Source organism: Mus caroli, unplaced genomic scaffold (genome assembly GCF_978045245.1).
Source record: "Mus caroli unplaced genomic scaffold, Mus_caroli_1 scaffold_15, whole genome shotgun sequence".
Taxonomy (NCBI): Eukaryota; Metazoa; Chordata; class Mammalia; order Rodentia; family Muridae; genus Mus; species Mus caroli.
The window spans coordinates 112732298-112744828 of record NW_028227270.1 but is presented as its reverse complement, the minus strand read 5'-3'; the positions used below and the strand labels follow the sequence as shown (position 1 = coordinate 112744828).

Genomic DNA, 12531 nt, shown 5'->3' with positions numbered 1-12531 from the left:
CTGGGAACAGGAAGGAGCCAGCAGTGACTCCCACCTCTCCCGTGGGTGACAGGGGAGAAAGGCAGGAACCTCCAGGGACCAAAATACAAGAGCTGCGATAAATAAATGCCTGTTTTCTCCGCACCCCAGTGAGCTTACACAGTATCTGGAGAGAGCAGACCTCATACCAACTGCCAGTTGGGTTGTGGGGTTGCTGAACTGAACTGAGGTAACTCCTGTTAGCTTCCAGAAGTGAGCAGGGACCAAAGCCTAAAATGGCAGAGAAAGCCAACCAGATGCAGTCCTCCTTGCCCAGGATTAGGCCACGGCAGCCATAGTAACCCTTCAGTGTCTTGACCTAGGTCTTTAACTACACCAGCTGGGGTCCTGGGGTGGTCCTGCGCCCCCTGGGCCAACACAGGTGACTGCTCTCATTCCATGGTGACAACACCATCCTCCACGTCTCTGGGGACTGCACTCTGAAGCTCACGTCTGATTTCAGGGGACAGCTGCGGGTGGGGCTGTAGCCGAAGCAGTTCCAGGAGGGCCTCCTTCTGCTCTGTGGCCAGGTCAGCCTTGTAGCGCTGAGCTAGTGTCAGCAGGCACTGGTGCCAGAGGACAGGTAGCTGGCGCTTTTCCGTCCAGAACGCCAGAAAGTGGAAGACCAGAGGGTCGAGCACACAGTAAGGCAATGCGTACTTCTTATCCAGCAGCAGGCACAGGAAGATGCTGTTGGCACCGCTGTATTCCATTTCCGTGATCTTCAGCATGGCTGCACTGGAGTGCAGCACGGGGATGGAGCACTTGGTGATGATGCTGCCTACGATGATGGCTTCTCGGAGGGTACAGGTGCCGGACTCACACGATGGGATCAGGATTCCTTTGAACCAGGCTCCAGGCTTGAACAGGGCCTTCTTGAGCGCCATGGAGAGGTGAAAGTTGAGTCGTTTGTATTCAGCAATGTCATCTCGCACTCGGGGAAGCAGGACAAGGTTGTAGAAGCACTGAGCCATGCACTCCTTCAAGTTAAAGGCAAAAATCCTGGTGGCTTGATACATGGCGGCTGCAGTCCAGGCCTCAGGCTCAGTGACATAGAGGATCTGCTCCCGGTTGAACAGTGAGGGGATGATCTTAAAAGCCTTGGGCAGTATCCCACTGCGGTACTTACATAACACCTCCCGAACTCCTCAGTAGACTTCCAAGACCCGGGGATCCAGCTGAGGCATAGGGAAGCCTGATACCTCTGACATGACAGTCTCCACCTCTGTCTGCTTCTCAGTCAACTTCTCCATGATGATATCAGCCAGGGTGCGCCTCACGGGAGGGTTCTTGTTCATGAACATTTTAATGGCACTCCACGATCACCTCTGCCTGGTGGTCCACCCCTGTCATTTTGGCTGCCTTCTCCAGGGTAGGCCATTCCTCATCCTCCTCATCCGATCCATTCTGTGGCAATTCCGGCCCCAGCTGCGTGGTGCGCTCTCACGGTGGTGCTGACCGATCTCCAGCCCCATGGTCAGTTTCGAGCTCCTCCTGCTGTTGTAGGGCTTGCTGCAAAATCCGTCTGCTTAGCTGGGGTCCCACATACTCTTCCTCCTCTTCGACCTCACGCCCTAGGCTACTTTCAGGATCTGCTCGGCCAGCGGTGCATACTTCTCCTGATTTCTGGCCCCACGTGTCACCTTGAATTTGGGCATTTTGGTCGAAAAACTTGCCCACTAGGCTTACACGTGTGAAGCCGGCTAAAAAGCAGATACTGCGCCGTGTGTTCCGGTCGCCAAGAGGTCACTGAGAGATCACAGCGCTCCCCAGCGTTGGGAGGCCGGAAGTTCCTCATCTATCACTCTCTCAGGAAGAGCTTCGGGACCTGTAGCAGGAACCTCCAAATTCTCAGGTAATCTCATTGGAAAAGGTGGATGTCCAAGTCACCCTTTTCCAGAATTCATGAAAGTAGCCTAGGGCGTCCTGTCAATCCGTTGGATGCCTTGGGGGCGGAGCCGAGTCGATGACATTCTAGCAAGAAATTCTTAATATATATTTCAAGGAAAGAATTTCTGTAATATCAATTTGCATAGCATGTAAATTATGTAATTATAATCTCCTATTATCCTTTCTGCATGTGTGAAAATCTAAGCAAATTGTGTGTGTGTTTCATTTTCAACTTTCCTAAGTTCATTGTCAGGCCAAAACACAGAGCCATTCCACTGCACATATATTTTTCCTTTATATTTTGTCCCTTTGCTTGTTTATGCATTTACTTATGTATTTATTTTGTAGACCAGGAGCTTGATGCATAATTCCATACATTCTAGACAAGTATGTGTTGCCCTGATGTACAAACCCAGCCTTCAGTAATCATTCTTCCATTTTATTTTGAGCAGATTAATTAATTGACCACATTGACTCTGTAGTCACTCTGTACTTCAGTCTGGGCTCAAACTCACATGGTAGCTAAGGCTTGCTTTCGGTTGAGTTCCAGGCAAGCACCACCATGTCTTTTTTCTTTCTTTCCTTCTTTCCTTCTTTCTTTCTTTCTTTCTTTCTTTCTTTCTTTCTTTCTTTCTTTCTTTCTTTCCATCTGTCTTTCTTTCTTTCCTTCCTTCCTTCTCTCTCTCTCCTTCCTTCCTTCCTTCCTTCTCTCTCTCTCTCCCCCTTCCTTTCTTCCTTTCTTTCTTCCTTCCTTTCTTTCTTCCTTCCTTTCTTTCTTTCTTTCTTTCTTTCTTTCTTTCTAGTATTCATATCTATTAAATAGCTTGTTGATCTCTGGTTGTGATTTTACTGACTCTATAGATCAGTAGATATATAGATCCTGACATATTAGGAATGTAGGAGCTTTTTCTGATAACAAAAGACTAATTCTTTGTTGGAGTAAAGTTGGATTTTCTTCCACATATCTAATGTTCTTCTGTTTGATTTGGCCACATTTGGCTTAACTTATACTCACTTTCTCTGTTAGCTACTTTTTATTGTTTAATTTTTCTTATTTATTTTCTTTCATTGTTTACTTATTGAAAATATCTCATAATATCTTTAATAACCTTGTAAATGTATTTGGCTAGACCAGCAAAGCCCTGTCATCACTATGGAAATAGACTCAAAGTTATTACATATATTATAATATATTCTTTATATATTATATAAAATCATCATATATTATAAATATTATATATGTATATATCCCTAATAAAATGATTATAAAATTCTTTGAGATGAATGAAGGTGTGTGTTGCATAAACCTACATTATTTTATATAATTATGTCTTGTAAATGAAACCAAAGCAATAGTTTAAAAAGATTGAAAATCGATCTAAGTTTTCATGTTAAAAACCTAGAAAATAAAGAAAAATACACTAGGACCAAAGCAGGCTGAAATAAGGTAGCAATTAGTTTAAAGCAGCAATACCACTAAACTTATATAGAAGGAGTGTAAGAGTTAAGCCTAGATGTAGCACAGTGGCTCTTTAAAATCATTAAGCTAGATGGAATAGGAAAAGAAAGTGAAGTCTATCACTCCTGTACTCAAATAAACAAGTTCGAGTCCATAGTGAACCTCCGCATGCTTAGTTTGACTGGACCTGAATTGAGGGAAACTATTCCATAAAATATTTAAACTGAAGTAAACATACATACAGAAGGACATAAACAAATCTTGAATGCAGATGCCTCATCATATCCGGAAAGAGGCATGTAAGTGTGGAGTATACTGTCTATAGCAATATTTTCAAACCATTCTTTATCACATCCTTTAATCTTACTTCCTGCAACATTCTTTTCTTTGTATTAAAATGAAGCAGCTGGAAAAGAATTTTTTCACACACTGAACAGGTGAGTTTTATGTCATTTTGGCACAAGCTAGAGTCATTTTTGAAGAAGAAATCTCGATTTATAAAATGCCCTAACTCGATTGGCCTGTGGACAAGTCTGTGGTGCATTTCTTGATTAGTGATTGATGTTTGAGAGTACAGCTCATTACGGGCAATGCAACCTCTTGGTGGTATAAGAAAACGGGCTATGTGCTATTAGAATGTGGGCTGAACAAGCTATGAGGAACAAATCAGGAGACAGCAGATCTTCATGGCCTCTACACCACTTCCTTCAGAATTAAGAGTTGAGTTCCTGTCCTAACTTCCTTCAGTGATGAAGTGTGGCCTGAGACTTGTAAGTTGAAATAAACCTTTTCCTCACAAGTTGCTTTTAGTAGTGTGTTGTTTTATTCTGTTTCATTTTATCACATCAGTTGAAACATACCCACATGGCTATCCTAAATTATGGAGTAAATTCAATTTTCATCTAAAAAATAAGCAATCATACAAAGAAGGAACTAACATAATTAATCAAGAGTGTTTGCTACTTAATTTTCCCTGTGATCAAACTGATAAAAGTCAACATTTATCAGGGGGTGTTTATATGCCAATTATAGTGAAATATTACTAGCTCCTAATTAAGTTACTTTGAATGAGTTAGGTTTGGTCTCTAATGAGTTAGTTTTCTCTAATAAATTAGCTGCATGTTTGAGTCATGGATAATACAATTGTCATTGTAACATTCAAAGTTTAAAATCTCTCTGTACTATAAATACTGAAATTTAATTTAGTATCAAGAACTATGTGTAGCATTCATTTAGTATGTTTCTTGCAATGAAAACAGAGATATCATTAGTAGCTTAAATAATGAGAAATTTTGGAAATTTGTTTCAGGATGTTATCATAATATTTTAATTAATATATAACTTTTAAATTATTATTTAGGGGAAGCTCCATATTTATCTACTGAATAATAAATTAAACTGTTATTTAAAACCATGGTTATTCTTAGTTATCATTGCTCAGAAAACATTTTGAAATAAGCTATTATAATTAAATATTTGTACTTCAGTAATAGAAGATGCCATTGGTTTTTTTAGTAAAGATATGGACTTCCTTAAAATATAATAATAAAGGTCAGTGGAAATCAAAGTTATTATACCCACACATATATGTACATATATGGAAATCAAGGTTATACCGAACAAAAGTATCCTGTATGCATGCATGCACTATCACTATGCTGGATATTGAACATATCCTCCATCATGGAACTAATTCTTTAGTGTTGTATTTTTTTCTCATTGCTTTTGGGACTTGATCAAAACCAAGATTCTAGATTTTATTCTTTATGTTGGGAATATGTGAAGTAGAAAATCAAAGTCAGCAGAGTATCACAGTGTTCATCCCTCACTACAAAGTAGTAGTCAACCCAGAATCTGTTCAATATCAACATAATGATTAAAGCAATTCACCATATCAGGGGCAATAAATCATAATTGTTTTTAAAAATACTTGATTATAAAAGACATAACTTTCAGTCATGAGAAAATAACAGTGGAAGGAAAATAGATGGAAACCTTTATTATTTCTTTTTTTTCTTCCTCTTTTTTTAAAATTTTTAATATTTTTATTACATATTTTCCTCAATTACATTTCCAATGCTATCCCAAAAGTCCCCCATAGCGCCCCCCACTTCCCTACCCACCCATGCCCATTCTTTTGGCCCTGGCATTCCCCTATATTGGGGCATATAAAGTTTGCAAGTCCAATGGGCCTCTCTTTCCATTGATGGCCGACTAGGCCATCTTTCGATACATATGCAGCTAGAGACAAGAGCTCCGGGGTTCTGGTTAGTACATCATGTTGTTCCAACAATAGGGTTGCAGATCCCTTTAGCTCCTTGGGTACTTTCTCTAGCTTCTCCATTGGGAGCCCTGTGATACATCCAATAGCTGACTGTGAACATCCACTCCTGTGTTTGTTAGGCCCCGGCATCGTCTCACAAGAGACAGCTATATTTGGGTCCTTTCAGCAAAATCTTGCTAGTGTATATTATTTCTAAAATGGATCAGCAAAACTGCATTAAATTTCTCATTATAATTTATACTATATGGTTGAAATTTTGTTTACAAAATTGACTGCTACCTATTGTGTTTGTTTTTACCACTCTTTAATCTTGGAGATTAAATTACAATTCTATATTTGTAAATAATGACTAATGATTTCCAAAGATTCTTAATCTAGAATTAACAGAATTTTGTAATATTATGGAGTGCTGACCACAGAAATTTTATAAGAAAATCAATTGTATTTGCCTTTTATGAAACACAAAGGATAAGTCCCCAAATAGTAATTTCTCTAGCAACCACAATTTAAAATGTTTAATTTCAAATTTAACAAAGTGTATGAGGCATTTATACGATGAATATATAAAACTGTGGTGAATAAAGTCAGAGGTAGTCTCAATAAATAGTAGTGCATACCATACTCATTTATTAGTGCCAATTTTCTCAATTAAACAAAATATAAATCTAAAATTACAATCAAAATGCGAACAGGCAGATCAATATCCATGATGAACACACATGAAAATCCTCAATAGAATACTAACAAATTGAATCCAGTGAAACATCAAAAATGATTTACGAGTTAAAGAGATATAGCTTGCAGATCCAATGTTTCATAAAGATAATGATGTGAAGCATCATTAAAAGATAATGAAAGGTAAAATCTAGTAGAGCATCCCGACAGACATCAAAGATACATGTTATAAAACCCAGTATTCAGGTTCCATATCTCTGAATACTCGGCGGCCACCTTCTGTAGCCAGTAGAGTGATAGAGACACCAAGAACCAACTTTCAACCAAATATGTATCCTGTCTACAAGAAATGCAGGCATGTGGGATAGAGCAAAGACTGAGGCAATGGCCAACCAATAACCAGCCCAACTTGAGACTCATCCCATGGTCAAAGACGAATCCTAACACTATATTAAAGATACTCTGTTATGCTTGCAGACAGGAGCATGCTGTCCTATGAGAGGCTCCACCCAGCAGCTGACTCAGACAGATATAAACAACTGCATCCAAACAGCAGATGGAGTTTGGGGACTCTTATCAAGAATAGGAAGAAGGGTTTTAGAACTGAAAGAAATAGGAACTCCATAAGAAGACCATCAGAGTCAACTAATCTGAACCCTTGGGGCTCTCAGAAGCTAAACCACCAGCCAAAGAACATATACTGGCTGGACCCAGGCCTCCACACACATATATAGCAGATATGCAGCTTGGTCTTCATGTGGGTCTGGAACAACTAGAATAGGGCCTACCCCAAAATATGTTGCCTGTCCCTGAAATAGGTTCTTCTAGCTGGGCTGCCTTGTCTGGCCTCAGTGGGAGAGGAGGCGCCCAGCCTTCCAGAGTCTTGAAGTGCCAGGTTGGAAGCATACCAAGGGGAGGCCACCTACTCAGAGATGAAGGAGAGGATGGGGTCATGAACAAGAGGGGGGGGGCATTGAGTGGGATGTAAAGTCATTAAGTTAAAAAAATTAATTACAAACAGTATTATGTTACCTAAATCCCCTTAAAATTCAGTACAGAAAAACAATTTACTTAAAGACAGTAAGGAGAATTTAGGAGATATCCACAGGCTATATCTTAGTCCGCAGAAGAACCTGATCTTGTTCCCTCTACTATGAGAAGGTAAGCTTTTCAAACTTTGTCCCTGTTATTCAATTTATCATTGGAATCCTTGGCAAGAGACCTAAGAAAATAAGAGTGAATGAAGACAGAAAATCTACAGTCTCTATTTGGTAATAAAATTATGTTAACAGACAGACTTAAAGAATATCACAATCTCTTTAAAGAACTTAATGGATACACTAAAAAAGCACATGATGTAAATAGCAGCACACAAACACTATGTACAAAAATAGGTGGCCATTTATGTAACAAACATTAAATTTCAGTAAAGAAAAATCAAGAAAACAACCCTATTCATTACTGCTACAACAAATAAAAATATTTAGGAATAAATTTAAACTAGAAAGCAAAAGGCATTTAATTAAAAATTATCAAATAGTTATAAAAGAAATTGAAGAGAAAACCAAAAAGAAAAAGATATTATATGTTCATATATTGGCATGATTCATACAGAAGGAATACCCGTACAATCTGCAGAGTTAATACAGTTCCTATCAAAATGACAACTGACTTCTTATGGGTGCAGGAAAAAAAGCACACTTACATTTGTACTGAACCACAAAAGAATTCAAATAATTGAAAATGACAAAACTGGAGTTATCAGAATACTTGACTTCAAATACCTGCTAAGTAGTATTAATATAACCATAGTAACAAAACAATAAAATCAACACACACACATACACACATACACACATACACACACACACACACACACACACACACACACACACACACACACACACACACAGAGAGAGAGAGAGAGAGAGAGAGAGAGAGAGAGAGAGAGAGAGAGAGAGAGAGAGTTAGGTTTCCATCTAAGAAAGGAACATCTCCTCAGTGAAGAGTATTGTATCAACTGTATAATCACAGGCCAAGGAATGAGATGGCTTTATTCTCTAGCCATATTCAAATTTAATTCCAAATGGAGCAAAAGCTTTAACCTGGGAAAACTGTATCTTCAGACATTAGCTAGAGCCTGCTTCAGGACAGTTGGTCTGGGCACAAATTTTACACAGGACTCCCAAACTCTGACCATAAATAAACTCTGACAAATGAGATTATACCAGACTAAGATGTCACATAATACATCTAATAAAACACTGGAAGAAAGAAGGATAACCTACAGATGGCAGATCTATTGTACATGGCATGAGGAATTAATTACTAAGATGTATGATTCATCAAATTAATAATATGCTTTTAAAATGTTGGAAAAGACTTTTAATGCATTTTAATTTTTGATGTTTATATTTGCATATGCATTTTCATGTGAAGTTTGTGAGTGTAGCCATGTTTGCATATATACATGTTTATATGTGTACTGACATGGATAAGGGTGTATGTACAATGTGCATGCATACATGTGGGACCAGAGGTCCATGTTGAGATGTCTTCTTAAAATGTTCTCCACTATATTTTATGAGACAGGATATCTAAACAAACATAGCACTCACTATATCTGCTGTATCTCCATTTCCCAAGTGTTGACATTACAGGCATCACCATATATAATTGGCACACACAGGATTATAGGGGATTACTCATATACAGGATTATTCAAAGGAATTGGAATCAGTATGTTGAAGAGAATATGGCATTTACATGTTCACTAAACAATATACAAAGACAAAACCAGTCTATAAGCCTATCAGCAGATGAATGGGTAAGGAAAACATGGCACATTCATGTAATAATATTTGTCAGCTATAAAATAATGGTTTTCACAAGAAGAAGGAAGACCAAAGTATGGATACTTCATTCCTTCTTAGAATGGGGAACAAAATACCCATGGAAGGAGTTACAGAGACAAAGTTTGGAGCAGAGCCTGAAGGAACAACCATCCAGAGACTGCCCCACTTGGGGATCCACCCCATAAACAACCACCGAACCCAGACACTAGGCAGATGCCAACAAGAGCCTGCTGACAGGAGCCTGATATAGCTGTCTCCTGCGAGGTTCTGCCACTGCCTGGCAAATACAGAAGTGGATGCTCACATACATGCATTGGACATGGCACAAGGTCCCCAATAAAAGAGCCAGAGAAATACCCAGGGAGATGAAGGGGACTGAAGCCCCATAGAAGGAACATCAATATGATCTAACCAGTACCTTCAGAGCTCCTTGGAACTATACCACCAATCAAAGAAAACACATGGTGGAGCTTGTGGCTCTAGCTATGTATGTAGCAGAGGATGGCCTAGTTGGTTATATATGGGAGGAGAGATCCTTGGTCCTGTGAAGGCTCTATGCCCCAGGATAGGGGAATGCCAGGGACAGGAAGCAGGAGTGGGTGGGTTGGTGTACAGAGGGAGGCGGTAAGGGATAGGGGATTTTCAGAGGGGAAACTAAGAAAGGGGATAACATTTGAAATGTAAATAAAGAAAATATCTAATAAAAAATAATAGTTTCCTGTCATTTTTTTGGCAAAATGACTGAGACTTCAAGACAGTGTGTTATAGAAGACAAGGCAAACATACACACAAAACCAAGCGCCAAGACTCTAGGTGCACATTACTGAACCCAGCTATCTTCCTGTTTTATTAAACAATAAAAACCAGTCCACATATATGTGTGCCTTGAAAATATTATGTTATATAAAATGTGGACAAAATAACCATGTAATATGTGACTCCTATTATATAATAAGTCACAGTGTATGGGCAGGAACACAAGGAAGATCTGGCTGCCTAGGATTGAGGAAGACAGAAAGGACTGGTGATAGTTGTGAAATTATTGCATTATTAGAGATGTTCAAAACAAACCTAATGATCATTGAAAACAAAACATTTTCAACTTTAAGCATTACTAAAAAGTACATTTCAATGGACATTTTATGTTATTTCTCAATTTCATTTCATCAAAGTATTTATAAACTGCTTACTAAGGAAAAGAATATTTATCAGACACTATCAGGTCCATCTGCTGCCTGACCTCTGTGATGGGGACACAGTGTAAGGAATGCATGGAAGGAGGCAGATACTGCCTCCTGGAGAGAACAGGATTAGATTTTAGAACTCCATAAGGTTGTGTGTGTGTGTGTGTGTGTGTGTGTGTGTGTGTGTGCATGTGCACATGCACGCACACACACACACACACACACATATATATATGTATATATATATATATATATATATGTGCATTTATGTGCCTACTTATCTGTATGTGTATACACACACATATATGTACACACAGACACGCATATATATATACATATATATGCATATATATACACATATATGTGTGTAAGTACATGTATGTGCCTGCTTATCTGTATGTGTATACATACACACACACATATACACACATGCATATATATACATATATGTGTGTATATATATGTATATGTGTGTGTGTGTAAGTACATGTATGTGCCTGCTTATTTGTATGTGCAATGTGTGAGTGCAGTGCCTGCAGAATCTGGAAGAGTGTGACAGACTCCTAAAGCTAGAGTTACCTGGTGAGCTGGCCAACATGGGTGCTGAGACCCAAACCTGTGTCCTCTGTTAGCAAGTACCCTTAACCACTAAGCTATTTTCCCAGGCCTTCATTCACCTCAGGACCTTGACAAATTTTTTGGGAAAATAATCCTAATGTGTGTGTGTGTGTGTGTGTGTGTGTGTGTGTGTGTGTGTGTGTGTGTGTGTGTAGGGGAGATACTGAGGTGGAGTTGACGGTGAGAATCAGCCTCACACTGTTTTCTGTTAGTCTTGTGATTTGAGATGGGGTAAAGGTACAGGTATGGAGTAGCCTCCTTCTGCACCCGACTCAGGCTGTGGTATGCTGAACTGTTAAACATCCATCGTTTTCTTCAAACTTCTTATCATAGTGTAAGGTTTGCGTTATATACATGACATTTATTATGCATTACATGCAGACATTTTGAGGCTGTAAGATGGTAAAAGCTAGTGTTGTAACAGCAGCAACTTGTGATGGTTCAGATTCACTGTCAACTTGACTGGATGTAGAACCACCATGAAAATATCTCTGGCCATGTCTATGAGGACCTTTCCAGCAAGTTTTAACTGAGCAGTTAAAAATCCACATCCCAACTGTTTGTCTCACTATTGCATAAATTGCTTTCCAGGACTTAATAAAAAGAACGAAACAAAGAGAAAGTGATTTGAGCACCAGCATCCATCTCCTTATGTCTCTCTCCTACCTGTGATAACAGCATGAACAGCTTCTTCATGACACTTCTGCCACGCCTTTCCCATAAACTGTCCCCCAACTGTGAACCATAGTAAAGCCCTCCTTCCTCACCTCTGCTTTGCCATGCACTTCGTCACAGAAATGAGAAAAAACTAGCCAGTGTAGAAATCTGTTGTCATGTGTTTACCTCCCCACGTAGGCCCAAAGTCTTATAGCATTTTACAGTACTGATGGTTCATAAATGAAGTCCTAGAGATTTTAGCAATATTAAATGAAGGTATCTATGAATTCTTGAAGGGTCATATAAGCCGTAGTGTTAGATCAGATGAGAATGGATTACCTAATGTTTATTTAAAGTATAATAAAACATATTCTATTTTTAGGTTCATTTTTACCCTCTAGGAAACATGTGACACAGGTAAATAAATCACCCTGCATGATGTGTATGGCAATTGGCCAGCAGGTATGCTAACTTACACATACAGCTTACCCACAGCTCTATTCCGCCAGATGCCTGGCATGTCTCAAGTGGAATAGTAGTATGGGATGGGAAAAGAGATTACAAAGTTAACTTACTAAAGAGGAAACACACAAATCACCTGGTAACACTATAGAGCCAGTCTCAGCCACCATAGATCATATGAACATTTAATGAAAGTCCATAGGCATTATGGCCAACCTCACAGTGCAACTCAAATCTTGGCTTTCTGTCTCTAAAGGAATCTGCCATGTGTACATTGTATCAGGATAAACTGGTAATGGTTTGAAAGTATAAAATCCCCCAAATAATGGAAACTATTGCTTAAAAGTTTACAGACTCTCCATAAGAAGTAAAGCAACAAAAATCTGAGATATCTGACTTAAATGGCTCAGTGACATTTACCTAATACTG

General features: G+C 39.0%; 1 pseudogene; it reads right to left on the bottom strand.

Annotated features, from left to right (window-relative positions):
* Window positions 1-410: 410 nt before the first annotated feature.
* On the bottom strand, window positions 411-1816 carry LOC147001077 (bystin pseudogene; annotated as a pseudogene).
* Between the last annotated feature and the right edge of the window lie 10715 nt (window positions 1817-12531).